The 19,912-nt window shown below is 37.6% G+C and overlaps 1 pseudogene; it reads left to right on the plus strand.

Moving 5' to 3' along the window:
* Positions 1–552: 552 nt before the first annotated feature.
* On the plus strand, positions 553–12,280 carry LOC145960044 (uncharacterized; annotated as a pseudogene).
* Positions 12,281–19,912: the final 7,632 nt, after the last annotated feature.

Here is a 19,912-nt window from a genome sequence, read left to right on the forward strand (position 1 = left end):
GCACATTTACAACTGCATACTGACTAATAAGGATAATAATGGCTTTGATATGGAAATGCACACATGTATATGAAAACCAATGAAAGATTAATTTAAATTTTTAATTTTGACTTATCATTAAACAACCATAGAAGTATTTCATTAAAAAATAACTGCTTAAAATATAATAATGCTTCTGATAAAGAAAAATCACCATCACTATGATGCTACAAGTTTTAATGTAATAAAAAGTTCAAAGGAATAAAAATTATTTTTTTTATAATAAAGAAATAATTTTTTGTTGTTAATATTATACCACAATTATTTGCCTTTGCATACTCATCAATGTCATCTAAAAGTAAAGATAGAGAAAGAAACTGCTGCCTCTTTTGTGAAAGTTATATACAAAGTTATATACAATAGTTATATACAAAAGTTATATACAAAGTTATATACAAAGTTATATAAAAGTTATATACAAAGTTATATACAAAATATATACAAAACCACCTATTAAATCAAATACATCTCTGGAAATTATATCTGTAGAAGTACCAGCAGCAGGAACGTTTGATGATAAAGATTTATACATTGAAAATTCATCTAAAAGTAGTAAAGATAAAAAAAGAAACTGCTGCCTCTTTTGTAAAAGATTATATACAAAAATAGCACGTCATTTAGAGACCATTAATTTGAATGAAAATGAAGTTAAGAAATTCAGTTTACTACCTAAAAAATGCACAGAGAGATTAAAAATAATAGATACAATTAAACGCAAAGTAAATTTTTAGTACAACGCTGACAAAAAACGTTGGCAAATGTGATTTAATCGTCTGTCGAAGACCACAAGATTAGAAAAATAAGGAAGCTAAAGATTATTTACCCTGCGCAAAATGTTATGGAATTTTTTCAAAAATTTCACTTCGTCAACATTTTTATCGCTGCACTGGTCGTAGTAGCAAACATGCTAAAGCAGTAACAATTTTGAGACGTTCAATTTTAGGTGGAGTTCATACGCGGCTAATAAAAAATTACGATCTGTAATATTACCTGTCTAAGAGATAATAAAGTTTGTTGTAATAACTTATAGTTGCGTAATAAAATATGATAAGCTTAATATTTTACATGATAACAAATTATCTATAAAGTATAAACTTCAACACCAACATGATATGATTTGCGCGCATTTAAGATTGTTGGGTCGTCTTTTATTAACTATTGAAGAAAATAATAAAAATATAATTGATTTTGAATCTATATATCATCCAAAATTTTATAAAGACGTTATTAGTACAGTTAACAAAGTAGCAGGTTTAGACGATGAAGTAGGAATTTATTCTGAACCTACTACAGCAGCATTGTTAGGAACATTAATAAAAAAAGTTGGTCACATACTTATTACGGAATGTATAAAACGTCAGGATGATGAAAAAAAGCTTTAGTCAAAGATTTTTTAGAGTTATTAACAGAAGATTACGGTTTACATTGCTTGCTATAATTATAACATATATAATAATTGATTTATTTAATGGAGCTATGTAATGGTATGTAACATTTCTTCTTAACATTCTTTTTACCTATGTTTCCATTATTAAACAAATATACAAATATTATATCTATTTTATTATAACAGAAGATTACGGTACCAGTGTTAACAAAATAGTTATGGAACATCACGCTTACAACATCAAAGATAATGAAGTGATTATCTTCCATCATTGGACGACATAGGTAAATTGTACATGTATTTAAAATGTAAACGACAGAAAACTCTTAGTTGACGTAAGCAGGATGTACGTTAACTTCAGTACAATTGTTCAATCGTAAGTTGGTGAAATTGAACGCATTTTGATTGCTGATTTTGAACAGTACAGAGATATTGATCAAGACACAACTAATGGTCTCTTTAAGAAAATTTCATTAAAGGCACAAGAAGCAGCAAAAAAATACGTACGATTTGTGATTAGAGGCAAACTTGGTCGCACAGTACCTGTGATATTAAATTCTAATTTGTTAGAATGTGTAAAATTAATACTACATTTTCGCGAAAAAGCTAAAGTTCCTGCAGAAAATCCATACATTTTTGGTCTTCCAAGTTATAATCGAAAACGTTTTAAATATTTGAGAGCTTGTGTTCTCATGAGGAAATTTTCTGAAGATTGTAATGCAAAAGTTGCACATTTATTACGTGGCACTAAGTTAAGGAAACACATTGCTACATTTTGTGCAAGTATGGAGCTTGCTGACATTGAAGTATCTGACCTTGCAAATTTCATGGGGCACGCGGAAAAAATTCATAGAGAAGTGTATAGACAACCCATTATTAGTCGTGATATTTTGAATATTACACAACATTTAGAAGCAGCTCATGGATGTGATTCTCAAAGTACAGAGGAAAGTTCTAGTGAAGATGGCAATAATAACGAAGATATTAGAAATGAAAATATAGAAACAGCTATAAATGAAGGTACACACTATTACATTATTAATTATATTAATAATGGTTATGTTATGAGTTATGAATGAGAGAGAGAGAGAGAGAGAGAGAGAGAGAGCATTTGTAGATATTCACATAAATCTTTCGGAAAACAAAATTTGTCAAAATGTGCACATTAGTTAAATAACATTAACTTTATAATGCAATATGTATACTAATTGCAGAAACAAGTGGTAACAGCTCATTTGCTAATACATCTATGTCAGAAAATATTGATACATCTACACCAGGATTTAAAGTTGTCTTTGGAACTAAAAGACGTTCTAGTATTGTACTATTTTATTTTAAATTTGTTATATATCATAAGGAGTGCATATATATGAATACGTGCATGCATGTTTACGCGTGTGTTTGTGAGAAAGAGCGAGAGAGAGAGAGAGAGAGAGAGAGAGAGAGTGAGTTGCAAGCTCTATTATACAAATACTCTACTCCAGACTATCATGTATTAATGACTATTATTGTGACAAATTATAAAGATGACATTTGTAATTTGATAACTGATTAATCCGTGAGATAGTCTTAAGTTTACATGTACATATTTTTTTGTTACATTAAATAATTGAAATTAATCAACTCTATAATTTCTCGCAATAAATTTGATTCTAGACATATTTACATAGTTAATATGATATGGAAATTCTAATAATATTGTAGGAAATAAAGAATATCTTTTTGTAGGTTCTCCATACGGTCACACAAAACGAAAATGATGGAGTGAAGATGAAAAAAAAGTCATGCTAACAGCGTTTGGTCAAGTCATAAAGAATGGCAAACTACCTTCTTTACAGGAAATTCATGAGGTTATTAAACAAAATCCATGCATAAAACACAGATCATCATCGCAAGTAAAAACATGGTTACATAATCAACTTAAAAAGAACAAACAATCTAATTCAAATTAATTTTCTATTTGTTTTGCTACAATCTTTTGTTTTTAAACTGAGTCAAATGTTAAATGTATTCTTTAAATATCCAATTTTTTTATTAATATGTGCACTATATTGCAAATAATACTTTGTAAAAGCATAAACATAAATAATGAGTTGCGTTATATCAAATTTATGACATTAATTATGAGTAGAGTTATTTTCTTTTAAAAAATGAGATGTAGTACATTCTACTTTCACTCTTCTTTAATTAATCATTCTGAATACCTTCGAGAAATAGGTTTAGGTTAGGTTTAGAATTATTCTGTTGTATTCAGGATAATATAGAATCTACAAAGTATAAGAATCTATAAAAAAAGTCTGAATAAGTTAAATCAAAATAATTATAGTGCAGCATTGTATGTTATTTTTGTAAAACTTTTCAAAAGTTATAGATAATAATATAAGATATTTTCACAAAGATATTTAAAATATGCTTTAGGTTTATATAGTTATATAGGTTTATATGGTTATAATAGTTTATATATGATATAAATTATATGGAAAAAATGATATACGTTTGTGTCAAATATAACAAACTTGATTTAATTATGACTAGAATTACTAATTGCAGAAACAGGTGCCAATACTTTGTTATTCTCATACTTATTACGGAATGCCTACTAACTTGCGAATTTGTCAGAATCATGTTAAAATTTAATTGTGTATGTCAAATTTTAAGTAATTATCCACTTATTTGCTTATACCTGTTAGTATTGTTTTCTTAAAATTAATTCTCCTTATCTTCAGTATGTAAATGTAAATGTATAACATATTATCAACATATGCTAGCTTTCTATGTTACGTGTATATCAAACTCACTATTATAAATAATAGCAGAGACAAGTATTATAAATAATAATGTATAAACATAAAATCATTATATTTATGATTAGAGATATGTATTGAAAACTATGTTTCCAGCAAAAAGTTCTTTTTTAATAAAATAGATATTTGTATGTTTGTTAAGTAATAGAAACATAGGTAAAAAGAATGTTAAGAAGAAATGTTACATACCATTACATAGCTCGATTAAACGAATCATGATCATAATTATAGCAAGCAATGTAAACGTAGATCTAAGCACACATTTTGAATCTTATAATATTTTACGATAATTTTTTCCATAACAAAAAGAATTATGTGCACACTTTGTCTTCAAATCATAGCTTTTAATGCATCAAATCCTGAAAATAAATAAAAATATAAAACATATAATAATTAAGCACAGAAATATGTATCTTAATTTCTTACAAAATTTCTTACCACAAACTTGATTAGTTAAACGCCTGTTATATTGATACTTTCTTCAGATTATGTACATATATACACTGACTGTTTGATATCTGTCTTCTTTCGATATTACATTTTTTATACATATTTACACTTTCCCGTTTTTATCGAATAATTATTCAAAACTTAGAAGTTTGTAAGCGAGTACAGATTTATAATACAACTCTACTTTTATATAGAATTCATGAAGCATTGCAGAATCTATAAATTACAAAAGAACTTTTATTAAGAATGTGCAAATATTAATGTATAACACATTATCATGCAATATATGCTAGTTTTCTATGTTACGTATATATCAAACTCACTATTATAAATAATAGCGGAGAAAAATATATTATAAATAATACTGTATAAAATATAGAACCATTACATTTATGATTAGAAATATGTATTGAAAGCTATATATTTGCAGCACAGTTCTTTTTTAATAAAGTAGATATTAATATATATTTGCCAAATAATAGAAACATAGGTACAAAGAATGTTAAAATGAAATGTTACATACCATTACATAGCTCGATTAAACGAATCATTATCATAATTATAGCAATCAATGTAAATGTAGATCTAAGCACACATTTTGAATCTTATAATATTTAACGATACATATTTTCCAGAACAAAAAGAATTATGTGCACACTTTGTCATCAAATCACAGCTTTTAATGCATCAAATCCTGAAAATATATAAAAAATATAGAACAAACAATAATTAAGCACAGAAATATGTATCTTAATTTGTTACAAAATTTCTTACCATAAACTAGATTAGTTAAACGCCTGTTATATTAATACTTTCTTCAGATTATGTACATATACATATATACTGTTTGATATCAGTCTTCTTTTCATATTACATTTTTGATACATATTTGCACTTTCCTTTTTTTATCAAATAATTAATCAAAATTTGTGTTTGTGAGTGTGTACAGATTTAATAGAACTCTTTTGTAATAGAATTCACAAAGTAATGCAGAATCTATAAATTACAAAAGAACTTTTATCAACAAAGTGCAAATATTAATGTATAATACAGTATCATGCAAAATATGCTAGTTTTCTATGTTACGTGTATATCAAACTCACTATTATAAATAATAGCAGAGACAAGTATTATAAATAATAATGTATAAACATAAAATCATTATATTTATGATTAGAGATATGTATTGAAAACTCTATGTTTCCAGCAAATGTCCTTTTTTAATAAAATAGATATTTGTATGTTTGTTAAGTAATAGAAACATAGGTAAAAAGAATGTTAAGAAGAAATGTTACATACCATTACATAGCTCGATTAAATGACTCATTATCATAATTATAGCAAGCAATGTAAACGTAGATCTAAGCACATATTTTGAATTATTCAAAACACTACAATACATTTTTTCCAGAACAATAAAATAATGTGCACACTTTGTCTTCAAATCACAGCTGTTAATGCATCAAATCCTGAAAATATATAAAAAATATAGAACAAATAATAATTAAGCACAGAGATATGTATCTTAATTTCTTACAAAATTTCTTACCACAAACTTGATTAGCTAAACGCTTGTTACGTTGATAATTTCTTCAGATTATGTACACTGACTGTTTGATATCTGTCTTCGTTCGATACTACATTTTTTATACATATTTACCCTTTCCTTTTTTTATCAAATAATTATTCAAAATTTGTGTTTGTGAGTGTGTACCGATTTAATAGAACTCTTTTGTAATAGAATTCACAAGGTAATGCAGAATCTATGAATTACAATAGAACTTTTATTAAGAATGCGTCCATGAATAAAATATAGACGTAAATGAAAGATTAAAAATAAATTATTTCAATTGCAATTTCTCACCAATTTATTGTTTACTTCTTGCAGAAAATTTTCTTCTCTCATTTCAGAAGTGACGGGCGATGAGATTAGATAACTTGCCCTGCTTTGTGTGCAAGATTCAAAACATACGTAAAATATCTTAAGGGCCTATTATTTTTATATTAATGACATCTTTGAAAACTCTGCATATATAAATCGTACACATAAAATATATAAGGTTACGTCTATTAAAACAAATATTGATTTCGCTGTATTTTGATATGACTGATTTCCTAACCTTAATACATAGTAAATTTTTTAATACATCATTAGATTTGTTAATCCATCATGTATATGTACATACAGATGATTCAAGAATATTATTAATGAAAAATTAATGACATTAATAAAATGTTTCATGAATTTGGAATCTTGCGCTCAAAACGGGACGAATTATCTTACCTCATCGCCCGTCATATAGTAGCGAATGAAAATAACCTGTAGGTAATGAACAATTGCAGTGTTCCAAAATTCACTACCAGCGCCAGCGTTGAAAAACTATAGTGTACGCAACGTGAACTATCAATGAATTTGAACGAAATTGCAATCGGCATAATTTATTCTCATTTTTAGGCCCTGCGTACAATAGGAAAAATATTAAGTATTAAATATTAAATATTAATTATTTAATATTTAATTTTTTCCTATTGTGCGCAGGGCCTTACTTCTATATTTTATTCATATATTTAGAAATATATTTTATAAAAAACATTGGAAATAGAAAGGCTATGAGAGCCGACCGCGGATGTATGTACGAGAAGACCGCAAAATTTAATTTTTCGCTGTCTTATAATTGTGCACAAAGCACGAAATTTACTTAGCAATTGCTAAGACGTATAGGAAAAATCTCTTACTTGAGCTAGTGTTGTAAATTACTATTATTAAGTAATGTCGATTTTCCTATTATTAGATACATATGCTTCTCTATTACTTCACAAAGATACAGTATTATTTTCATGTTTATTAAAATTAACGCATACTTAATATAAAACAAATAATATTTTTCTTAATAATGTGTCAAATTCAAATTTGTATATTGAAGTCAAGAAGAATTTGTTTGGTTGAGAAAATACATACGTACAATAAGAAAACAAATGGAAGTAGATTAATTCAAATATGACATACAATATAATTTAAACATATTCTTTGTCAAACATACAAGTATATATGTATTTCATTAGAAAATAACTATATTGAAATTTTGCAGTATTTGTATAATAAGGAAAAGTCATCATAAATCTAATCTTTTAAGTTTTATAATGTATGGTTGTACCAGTAGATTAAGAAATAAAAATGGATAGGTTTTTTTATATAGCAATATTAATGAAATAGTTCCTTGGTTAATAATATATATATTATGTATCATTCTTATTTGTATTTATACAACACATTGGAAAAATGAAAAATTTGACTTGGTAATAGAAATACGAAATAATATAAGAAAGTAAGTATATATTTAATAGTAAATCTTGACATATTAAATTAATTTCAACATATTTAACAAACATAATGTTTTTTATATAAATTATAACATAAATAACTAATCTAATAACCTATTAAAGTGCAATTCAGTACTAAGGTAAAAATGTATATTTAGTAATATCTAAACTTATTCCGAAGGATTTTACGAAATAATGATTTACGAATGATATTAAAAATGTGTTTGGCCAGGTTTTATAAGAGTTATGTTATAAATTATATGGAAAACGTTATGTTTGTAAAAATGTCAAAATTCATGTAATGTCAAATTAGGATTAATATTGAACACTTGTTTTCATATATTATTTTGTATTTCTACAAAATCAAATGAATACTTATTTCTTCCAATAGCAAGTACACAAATGCGCCTGATTGTATTATATTAACAAGAAAATTATTTCGTTATTATACAAAAATGTTTCCTTCTTAATTTCTAAAATTATTTAGAATCAAAACTTGATACAAAACTTGAATAAAACTTTATAGAATCATATTTATGACTTTTCTTGATTAAACGCATTACAAATTCTCAACATTATTTTTTAATGAAACAGCTCTATGTATGGTTGCTAAATTATAGATCAAAATTAACTTGAATTTCATATTTAAATTAATCTATCATTTGTTTTCATATACCTGTTTACACTTTTTTAACAAAATCAATAGTTTTTGCTGACAGTATGCAATTTTCAATGCACAATACATTACTAACAAAATATACTATATTCTTTTAGTTCATATGTGTCAACTGATTAATAATTACTGTATAGAATAAAAAATATTTTTGAGAAAAGTTAGCTTTATTGATAAATATTATAAATTTTCAGTACTTTTAAGTTTTTTTCTAATAAACTAGATGTAATATTTGTATATTTGTCTGGTAGTGAAAATATAAGTAAAAAGAATTTTAAAAAGGAATGTTATATATCACTATGTAGCTCAATTTAAATAAATCACTATCATGGTAATAGGAAATCATGTAAACGAACATCTAAGCACACATTTTAAATCGTACAAAACGTTACAATACTCTTTCTCCAAAACAAAATTATGTGCACGCTTTGTCTTCAAGTCGTAGTTTATTAATATATCCAATCCTTGAGAAAATGTTAAAAATATAGGTCAAATGATTATATAAGCATAGAAACATTTTTCTTAATTTCATATAAAATTTCTTACCACAAAAAACTTGTTTAGTTATGCCAATTACTTTTATAGCTTCTTCGGATTGTGTACATATGTAGAGTCGCTATTTGATCTCTTTTCCATCGATACTAGACGATTTAATACTTTCTAATTTTTTTATCAAATAATTATTCTAAAAATTTATGTGTGTTTATGAGTGAGTGCATGTTTGTAATAGATATCTATTAGAACTTACAACATAATGCAGAATCTATAAATTATTTAAGAACTTTCTAAAATATTTCCATGAATAAAATATAGAAGAAAATAAAGCAGAATATTTATTGGCTTATTAAAATTATATTTATGATATTGTTGAAAATACTATATATATATATATATATATATATATATATATATATATACAGGGTGATTCAAAATAACCCCTGTGTCCCTGAAATGACATATTCTTGAATCAATTCTAAGACGATTTTTCCTTCGGCAAAATTTCGTCCGAAGCTTAGTTTTTGAATTATTAAAGGAAGTAGTTAACGTATGACGGGTCGAATACAAGAGGCAGGCAAGGGTGGCGCGATTCACCGTCAGACGCGGGAGCTTACGCGGGGCGTCTGCTGCGATCAGCTGATCGCTATACATATACAGACACACATGCGAACACATACATTCTCTCTTTGTCTGTCTGTCTGTCTGTCTGTCTCTCTCTCTCTCTCATTCGCTCACTCACCTGTAAATTTTTTTTTTTTTTTTTTACGAGAGAGGGGAAAATGCATTTTATGCATACCCACCGGTCAATCCAGTGAGTTATGTGGGACTCGAGTACCAAGTCGAATTACCAACTCGGTACTCCCTACCCACTAAAAACCCCGAGTACCGAGTTGGTAATTCGACTTGGTATTCGAGTCCCACATAACTCACTGGATTGACCGGTGGGTATGCATAAAATGCATTTTCCCCTCTCTCGTAAAAAAAAAAAAAAAAAAATTTACAGGTGAGTGAGCGAATGAGAGAGAGAGAGAGAGAGAAAGAGACAGACAGACAGACAGACAGACAGACAGAGAGAGAATGTATGTGTTCGCATGTGTGTCTGTATGTGTATAGCGATCAACTGATCGCAGCAGGCGCCCCGCGTAAGCTCCCGCGTCTGACGGTGAATCGCGCCACCCTTGCCTGCCTCTTGTATTCGACCCGTCATACGTTAACTACTTCCTTTAATAATTCAAAAACTAAGCTTCGGACGAAATTTTGCCGAAGGAAAAATCGTCTTAGAATTGATTCAAGAATATGTCATTTCAGGGACACAGGGGTTATTTTGAATCACCCTGTATATATATATATATATATATATATATATATCATAGAAAATATCTATCAAAATGAATATCGCTGTATTTTATGAGAATATATACTATGCTAATTGCAATTTTTCTCAAATTCATTGTTTATTATCCGAAGAAAGTCCTCTTCATTCGTTGCCAAGTGACAGGTGGTGAGGTTAGTTAATTCGTCCATTTGTGCGCAGAATCCAAACTCACGCAGAACATTTTATTAATTGCTTATTAATATTTTAATTAATAATAATGTTTTTTGACCCGCTGCATGTATACATACATCGCGGGTATTAATAGGAAATTAATAAAACTAATCATGTATTAACACATTTTTTACATATTTAAGGTTAGAAAATTTCATATTTGTCGTATAAAATACAGCGATGTCCCATCATCCGTTTTCATTGATATAAACTGATGTATATATATGCAGAATTTTAAAAAATATTAATATAATATTAATATGTTATTAGGTCGAGTCCACAATAGGTAATTTATGCCTTAAGCCTTGTGTCCACGATGCTAGAAATCGGTCCGAGTTCTCGGACCGAGAAATGTGTAGCCAATGAAATTGCTGCCTTTCCGTAAAAACTGCATATTTATTGGCTACACATTTCTCGGTCCGAGAACTCGGACCGATTTCTAGCATCGTGGACACAAGGCTTTAAAGATTGAGATTGATGAAGTATGAGGCCGGATCTACAATAGGTATAGTAAGCTGTAAGCCTTAAGAAATTCACCAATCCCTTAGGCCTGTTTTTACCAACGTCGATTAAATTAAACCTCCGGTTAAACTATATCTTTGTCTCTTTTCAAATAAGTTCTTAAAAAGAGACAAAGATATATTTTAACCAGAGGTTTAATTTAATCGACGTTGGTAGAAACGGGCCTTAATCGGGTTTCATAACATCTGTAGTTGAAAGACTAGCCAATCACGTCCGTTCCATTCTTCAGGAGAATGGCTATGGTTGGCCAGTTTTACAACTACGGATGTTATTAAACCCGATTAAGGGTACCGTGTAAACATACACATAAGATCCTGTTCAACCAATTAAATGGCTCCGTGGCGTCTTAAGCTCGGACTTAAGACGATCTTAAATATAAGATCGGACTATGAATACCGGCCTAGGATGTATTAATTGGTTAATTCGTTGACGCGACAGATGACGCGACGCGTGACGCGCTCAGTGGAAACACAGCCTTAAGCCTACGGAACACGGTACAATTTTTCGTACTGGATTTGATAAGATTTAGTAAAATATTAGAAATGCTGCATTCTGATTGGTGCATTTTTAGTATTTTACTAAATCTTATCAAATCCAGTACGAAAAATCGTACCGTGTGCCGTCGGCTTTACTTGTGACTCAGTCACTTATGCGACTTTTGGCCATAAAATGGATAGACCTTCGTTGATAAAATATAAGTTAAGGGCTGCGTTCAGCAAAAAAGCTGTTTTACAACTGTTGTAAAATTTATGAATCTGATTGATGCATACTCTAAGCCCGGGTCTACAATAGGTGTAGTAAGCTTTAAGCCTTAAGAAATTGATCAATCATAGTCGATTATTCCCCTTATTCTTGACTGTGAATGGTGAATTTCTTAAGGCTTAGAGCTTACTGCACCCATTGTAGACCCGGCCTTAGATTCAGCTAAGATCAAGAGCATCAATCAGATTCACAAATTTTACAACAGTTTTAGGGCAGATTCACACCTTGGCAGAAAAGCAGAAAGCAGAATAGCAGAAGCCAATCAAAATTCGCGTTAGTGGTAAGTTTACTAGTTAGTAAATTTGGGGGTAGTAAACTTACCACTAACGCGAATTTTGATTGGCTTCTGCTATTTTGCTTTCTGCTTTTCTACCAAGGTGTGAATCCACCCTTACAAAACTGTTTTTTCTGCTAAACGCAGCAAAGGCTCCTGGGTTCTCGTCGCGGCCGTTTTTATAAAAATTTTCTACAGAATAAAGCCAGGACCACAGACTTTTTCATAACGAGAATAATGCATAAAACATAAGGAAGGAATACATAAGCCAATCAGAATTTTCAGAATAAGAAGTGAAGATAAAATAAAAGATACTGATTGGCACATTTCTGTACAAATTATGCATTGTGTGCTAGGTTAGGTTAGGTTAGGTTAGGTTAGGTTCCTCTCCGCGGTGTGCCACCTTGTCGTGGTGGAGGGGCTCCCATTCTCTTCGGAGAATGGGTCTAAGAGCACACCATTGCACTTCCTCGCTTCCCGCCTGTTGGCGGGAGCGGGAAGAGGTTTTCTGTGGCCTTGGGCGTATGGCCCATCACGGATAGGGGATGGCATACCCTGACTTCAAATGCCCGGCCCACCGAGTGCCGTTAAGGGCGGGAGAACGCCCTGACTCATTTCTTTCTACTCTCTTTCTATTCTGTCTTCTGCTGATCCCTTCAACCTTATTACCTTCTTCCCTTCTAACTCCTGAGCTATGGATGAAAGTTAAACGTATAGCGGGTGCTCCCGCTGGGATGAGGGTGCCGAACAGTCGGTGCTCCGCTGCTAGGCGTCCCTCAGTGAGGAAGAATGGGTGCGGGTCGAGACCTCGCCCGAGGGACTGGTTCGGGTGACTTAGTCACCCAGCCGGGCCAGAGGCGAGACCACCTTGACCAATGACACCCATGGGGTATGTGAGTGTGTGTGTGTGTGGGTGGGTGTGCGCGTGGATGTGTGGGGTGTGTGCGGGCGTGTGTGTGTATGTGTGAGAGTATGCGCGCGGGTAGGATTCGATTTGACTGCCACGTGGCAGGCGCCTGTGAGGCGCAGTAGATGCTGATGCTGGATGAGGGAGCTGGCGTCGGTCGGGGCACCATGGTCACGTCTTTAAAGGCGGGTGAACGCCCGTTGAGTTGGGGCGGGGGCTATCGAATACGGCCCTCAAGCTGTGGTGCTTCGATCGAATGTCGGTGAACTCAGCCAGCATCTCGGGCGGTCAGGAGTGATGGCCCGGGGAAACCGTATCCCTGGATCATCGCGGACCGGGGGCTTCGCTGCCCTCCCCCATCCGAGGGCGGGTCCCCCTGGATGGCTTACACCCACGGGGAATCCGGGTAGGTAGCTTACTCAGCCAGATGGCAAAGTTTTGGTAAGGGGTGATGCCTTCCCCTTATAATTCCGAAGGCATTCAGCATATCGGGCAGGGGCGATGCGGGTGACGGGGATAGGAGTACAGGGAAACCTGGCCCCCCGAGGTCGACATCGTCACGGCGAAGGGTCCGCCTTCCCCTCGCTTAATAAAAAAAGCGGAGGCGGGGACACGGGTTAGGAGTCGGCGTTGCACGTCGGCGACAGGGGGCCTGCCCACCCCTGGATAAATAATCGCAGGCAGATCGGGCGTAGAGCATCTCACGATGGAGATGCCTTACGCAAATCGCTTCCACGTGGAAGCGAAGTGCGGCCCTATGATGGGGGCTTCGGGTAGGTCAAGGACCATTATGACGTGGATGCGTCATGGTGGGAAAGAGGGTTGTGCCTCACCCTCCGGAAATTCGGAGGCACACTTGTATCGAGTCACGGTTGCCGTCGAGTGGCGCGGTGATGTCAGGCAACGGGTTGCTACCTCGTAGAATCCTGAGGCTGACATCGCCAGCAACAGGAGTCTGCATTCCTCCTCGTATAAAAAGGCGGATGCAGGGACACGGGTAGGGGCGGATTAGGGCGACGGGCTGTTACCTCGTAGGGTCCTGAACCTAATATCCGACCGACAGGGGTACGCCTTCCCCCTCGTATAAAAACGCGGAGGCGTTCGGGGTCGTTGATGTATCTGTAATGAGATCACCACGACAAGTCTCCCCTACCAGAGGGGTCCGGGTAGGAAACTCACCTTTGCGGCGAAAGCGGGAGGTGAACTGAGGGGTGTGTCTCACCCTCCGGAAAACCGGAGACACATATTTCGAGTCACGGTTGCCGTCGAGTGGCGCGGTGATGTCAAGTGACGGGTCACTGACCCCGAGGCTGACATCGCCAGCAACAGGAGTCTGCATTCCTCCTCGTATAAAAAGGCGGATGCAGGGACACGGGTAGGTGGCGACATTAGGGGGACGGAATTGTACCTCTACCGTTGGGGTTTACCCCACTGGTAGAGTCCCGAACCCGGGATGCGTCAATAGAGGGTGCGCTTCCCCTCTTGTTAAAAAATTCGGAAGCGTGCGGTGCTGATGGTGTATCTACATGAAGATCACCACAGCTTGTGTCTCCCCTCGTTAGGGGTCCGGGTAGGGAACTCACCTTTGCGGCGAAAGCGGAAGGTGAGGCGAGGGGTGGTGCATCTCCCTCCGGAAATCCGGATGCACGCTTAATTCGAGTCATGGATGCCGTCGAGAGGCGCGGTCATATTAGGTGACGGGTGGAAACCCCGAGGCTAATATGGCCAGCAACAGGAGTCTGCATTCCTCCTCGTATAAAAAGGCGGATGCAGGGACACGGGTAGGCGGCGACATTAGGGGAACGGAATTGCACCTCTACCTGTGGGATCTATTCCACTTGTAGAGTCCCGAACCCGGGATGCGTCAATAGAGGGTGCGCCTCCCCTCTTGTTAAAAATTCGGAAGCGTACGATGCTGATGGTGTATCTGCATGAAGATCACCACAGCTTATATCTCCCCTTCGTTAGGGGTCCGGATAGGAGACCCACCTTTGCGGCGAAAGCGGAAGGTGAGGCGAGGGGTGGTGCATCTCCCTCCGGAAATCCGGATGCACGCTTAATTCGAGTCATGGATGCCGTCGAGAGGCGCGGTCATATTAGGTGACGGGTGGAAACCCCGAGGCTAATATGGCCAGCAACAGGAGTCTGCATTCCTCCTCGTATAAAAAGGCGGATGCAGGGACACGGATTAGGACGACGGACTTAGTCCCGACTCTGATATCCGACCAACAGGGGTGCGTCTTCCCCCTCGTATAAAAACGCGGAGGCGTCCGGTGCCTCTGGTGGATTCGCATGGAATCACCAAGGCATATTGCCCTCTCGATGAGGGCTCGCGTTATCCCCGACCATGGGGCCTCGGGTAGGATACATCTTGGCGGCGAAAGCGCAAGATGTCGAGGGGTGGTGCATCACCCTCCGGAAATTCGGATGCACACTTGTTTCGAGTCACGGTTGCCGTCGAGTGGCGCGGTCATATCAGGTGACGGGTCCATCGACCTAGAGGCTGATATGGCCAGCAACAGGAGTCTGCATTCCTCCTCGTATAAAAAGGCGGATGCAGGGACACGGGTAGGGGCGGATTAGGAAGACGGACTTAGTCCCGACTCTGATATCCGACCAACAGGGGTGCGCCTTCCCCCTCGTATAAAAACGCGGAGGCGATCGGGGCCCTTGGTGTATTGGCATGTAATCACCAAGCGCAACTTCTCCCCTCCGATAGGGGTCCGGGTAGGTTTGGCGGTGCTCCAAGGGGTAAGGGTGATAGACGCACCCCTGCTGATCGTCCGACCTGTGTCCTGGGAGTACCCGTTCACGGGCGGCGCTGCTTCCCTCTCGCCGGGGAAGGGTCCCTCCTGGCGGGTGTATTCACAGCTGGGAGGGGACAGCAGCGGGTGGGGGCCCCCCCCAACAGGAGTGTCCGTCGAGTAGGGAGTCCTCTCCTCCCTTCTTTAAGACACAACGGAGAGAGGCTAGCGGCACATGACTCCCTTCGGAGGCCTTCCAGTGATGAGAGAGTCCTCTGTGCCAACATTGGTGTGAGAGCCCTGGCGAGAGGGCTAAAAAGGGAAGGGCCCTAGACTAAGTGGGGCTTACGGGACCCTTAACGAATAGGGACCCTATTTTTCTTCTCCGACGCGAGCCACCTTGACGTGGTGGAGAGGCTTAGGCCGCCCCAGGTCTCCGGGCCCATCGGGCTCCCCGCTTCGACACCTAGGTGTCGGGGGGAGTCCGGTGGGTCCTTCGGGCCCCCACTTCGACACTTTCGTGTCGGGGGGGCCCGGGGGCCCGTGGCGGCTGACCAAGAGCTCGCATTGCACTTCCCTCCTCGAAAGGGGAGAAAGGGGGGTTCCGCTCCCTCCGGGCGCCTTGGCCCGATGCGGATAGGGGATGGCAAACCCTGACTTCAAATGCCCGGCCCACCGAGTGCCGTTAGGGGCGGGAAAACGCCCCGACTCATTTCTTTTTTCTCCTCTCTTTCTATTCCTTTTCTTTTTGATCCCTTCAACCTTTACCTTTGTTCCTTTCTAACTCCTGTGCTATGGATGAATGTTGTGTGAATGTGTGTGTAGCGCGCCTTGCGCTTCCCCCTATCCTAATTTCCATCCTATTTTCCTGTCCCATTGTCCCACGATCCCCCTCTTCAGCTCTGGGGTGGCTCCCCTCTGTCCAACAGCCAAAACAAACAACAACATGATGGAACAGGACAAAGAAGAGAAAACGTTTACGGCCGCAGTGGGCGTCGGATCCCACAGCGGACGGCACGAGGGGGGTGTGGACCCTGCTCCCCTCGGGTCGTCATCCTTCGAAGGGCCAACCACCGGTTTGCCAGCGGGGCCGGTGGAGAATGTTACGTCCGCTGAGACTACTCCACCTCTTTTAGAAGGACAACGTCCTTATGACGTCTTCGCGGATGAGGCTTCGCAATTCACGTTAACTAATCGACGTCGTGAATTTGCAGAGGAAGAGGATCATGAGTCCACTTGCACTATGGATACTGAGCCCATTTCTAGTGAAGACGAGATCCGCTCTGTTAAATCTGTTAGATCAACGAAATCAACTAGATCTACACAGTCGGTGGATAAGTCTACAAAAAGAAAGAGGACTTTTTCCCCAGAGTGTGCTACGCCTGGAAAGAAGCCACAAAAAAGGAAACCATCGGACTCCGCAGTGGCGGATGATGATGATGTTACGTTCGTTCCAACACCAACGAATCGTAAGTTAAGGAAGCCGTCGGCTCCTGTTCTCACTATAAAAGAACTTCATGACTTAACAATAGATGATATCAAGGATTTAGGCAGTACCTGGATAGACGACATAGAGAAGATGAGACTTAAAAGTAAAAACATCAACGGAGTCGTGAGTGGTGTTATAAGCCACAGATTGATGAGTCTACAAAATCTACTACAGTGCATGGTAGAGAAGGCGACAAGTACTGGTGATCCCTTCTATCACGAGAGGAAGGCACGAGAAGCAAATAACAGACTCAAATTGGAGATGGTGGAAATGGAGAAGTTAAAAAACAAACTTGCCCAAAAGGAAATAAGGATCCAGAAATTAGAAGAGAGTTATGATGAAATGGAACAGAAGTTTTGGAAGGCTGACAGAGTTGTTGTTGCTAGGGAGAAAGAGCTGGCGGTTGATAAAGACCACATGCCTGAAAAACCCTATGCATACCTACCTGAAGAGGAACCCGCAGCTGCCCCTCCTGCATCCCAGCGCAGCCTTCCAGACATTAAGGATTATCCAGCGTTGAGACCTAGGCTACACGGTGCATATAAAAACTTGGATGATAACACTTACCTTGCTGTCCCTGAGGTTGACAACCCCGGACCCCCGGTGGTTCCTTTTGCCTCTGGCGGCCCTCCCCTTGCTGGTCCTTCTTGTTCCGTTGGTCTTCCTGGCCCTGTAGATCCTGGTCCGGCACCTGAAACAGAGAAGCGAGATAAGATAAATACAAGCAAGGAAGCCAAAGAGATAGATCGGAGAATCAAGGAATTGATGAAAGAAAAGAAGGAGTTACTTAGGAAGAAAAATTCGGATTCGGATAAGATTACAAAGAGTCGAGGGAAGCCTGTGATCATTTCGAATGTCCAGCTGGTCCCCCCGAGAGATCAAGTTACTGGAAAACAAAATGCACATGCTCAGGTAAAGGAAGAATGGAGAACGGTAACAAGAAAGAAAAATCCCGGGAAAACAGAGAAAGATAAAAAGGAAGAGAAAAACAAAGTTCCAGCTCCTAGTGCAAACAATGGCACCGCCCGTAGAAGGAAGCCACCCCGCACAGCAGCTATATCCATTAAAGTAAGAGACGAGTTTACAACCTATGCGCAAATTCTAAAAAAGGCTCGTGGCGAGATCACTCTTAGTGAATTCAAAATTGAGAATCAACGCATAAGGAAAGGAATAAATGGCAGCATCATCATCGAAATTGCGGGCCAAGATAGTCAAGATAAAGCCAACTCTTTGGCTCAGAAATTATCCACTGTTCTGGAAAAGGAAGCTAAAGTCTCCCGACCCACAATCAAAGCTGAAATAAAAATATCCGGACTAGACGACTCCGTTACGTCAACGGAGATAGAGCTCGAAGTTGCTGAGGCTGGCGGATGTCTATCCGACAATGTTAAGTCTAGTGAGATTCGTTGGATGAGAAACGGCCTTGGCACTGCATGGGTCAAGTGTCCCTTGGAGGCAGCAAATAAGCTTGCCGAGAGTGGAAAGCTGAAAATTGGATGGACGATTGCAAAAGTCGAATTACTTAAAAAACGACCACTCCAATGTTTCAACTGTTGGTCCTTCGGTCATATAGGCTTCTCATGCACGTCGACAGTTTGTAGAAAAGGTCACTGTTATTTCTGCGGTTTGGCAGGACATACCTCGCGCACATGTAGAGCGGAAAGACCAGACTGTCTTCTATGCAAGGAAAAGAACCTAAAGTCAAATCATAGACTAGGATCTGCAACGTGTAGCGCACTAAAGGATATGACACAAAATAAATTAATTTTACGATCTAAACTACCGCCTAAAGGTGACATTAACACTAAGACGCCAGAGCGGAGGCTGGCAGAATCAGAAATGGAAACCGATGACGTCGTCGTATAAGTTGGTTCAATGCAACCTGAACCACAGCTGGGGAGCTCATAATCTCCTCCAGCAAAATATTCAGGAGCAAGATTTCTTGATCGCGATCGTATCTGAGCCGGTCTGCATACCGAAGAATGACTGGTATAGTAGCCTCGACAAAAATTCTGCTATACATTGGAGAAGTAGATACGTCAAACATCGATGTAAACTTCTCTTCAGAGGAAACGGGCATGTGGCTATGCAGTACGGAGACCTAGCGATATTTTCGTGCTACATATCTCCGAACTGCAGCCTGCTTGAATACGAAGAATTTATTGACGAGTTAGATATGAACATCAAAAGATGCAACACCCGGCATATCCTGTTGGGTGGCGACTTCAACGCGAAGTCTGTTTGTTGGGGCTGCCCAACAACAGACAGTCGCGGAGAATATGTAGAGAGCTGGGCAGCCAATTCCGGTTTGACTCTACTCAACATAGGACGGACTCCCACGTGCATCAGGCACCAGGGCGACTCAATCGTCGACCTGACTTGGTCGACACCGGGATTCGCTCGCTGTGTTGCCTCCTGGAAAGTAGATAAGGATATTTTAACGCTCTCAGATCACAGATATTTGGTTATCGAGCTAAAAGGTTCTTTAAATATAGA

This window comes from Camponotus vicinus, unplaced genomic scaffold, assembly GCF_025532165.1.
Source record: "Camponotus vicinus isolate PSW18456_S1 unplaced genomic scaffold, iyCamVici1.0 SCAF_10, whole genome shotgun sequence".
In the NCBI taxonomy this organism is placed as follows: Eukaryota; Metazoa; Arthropoda; class Insecta; order Hymenoptera; family Formicidae; genus Camponotus; species Camponotus vicinus.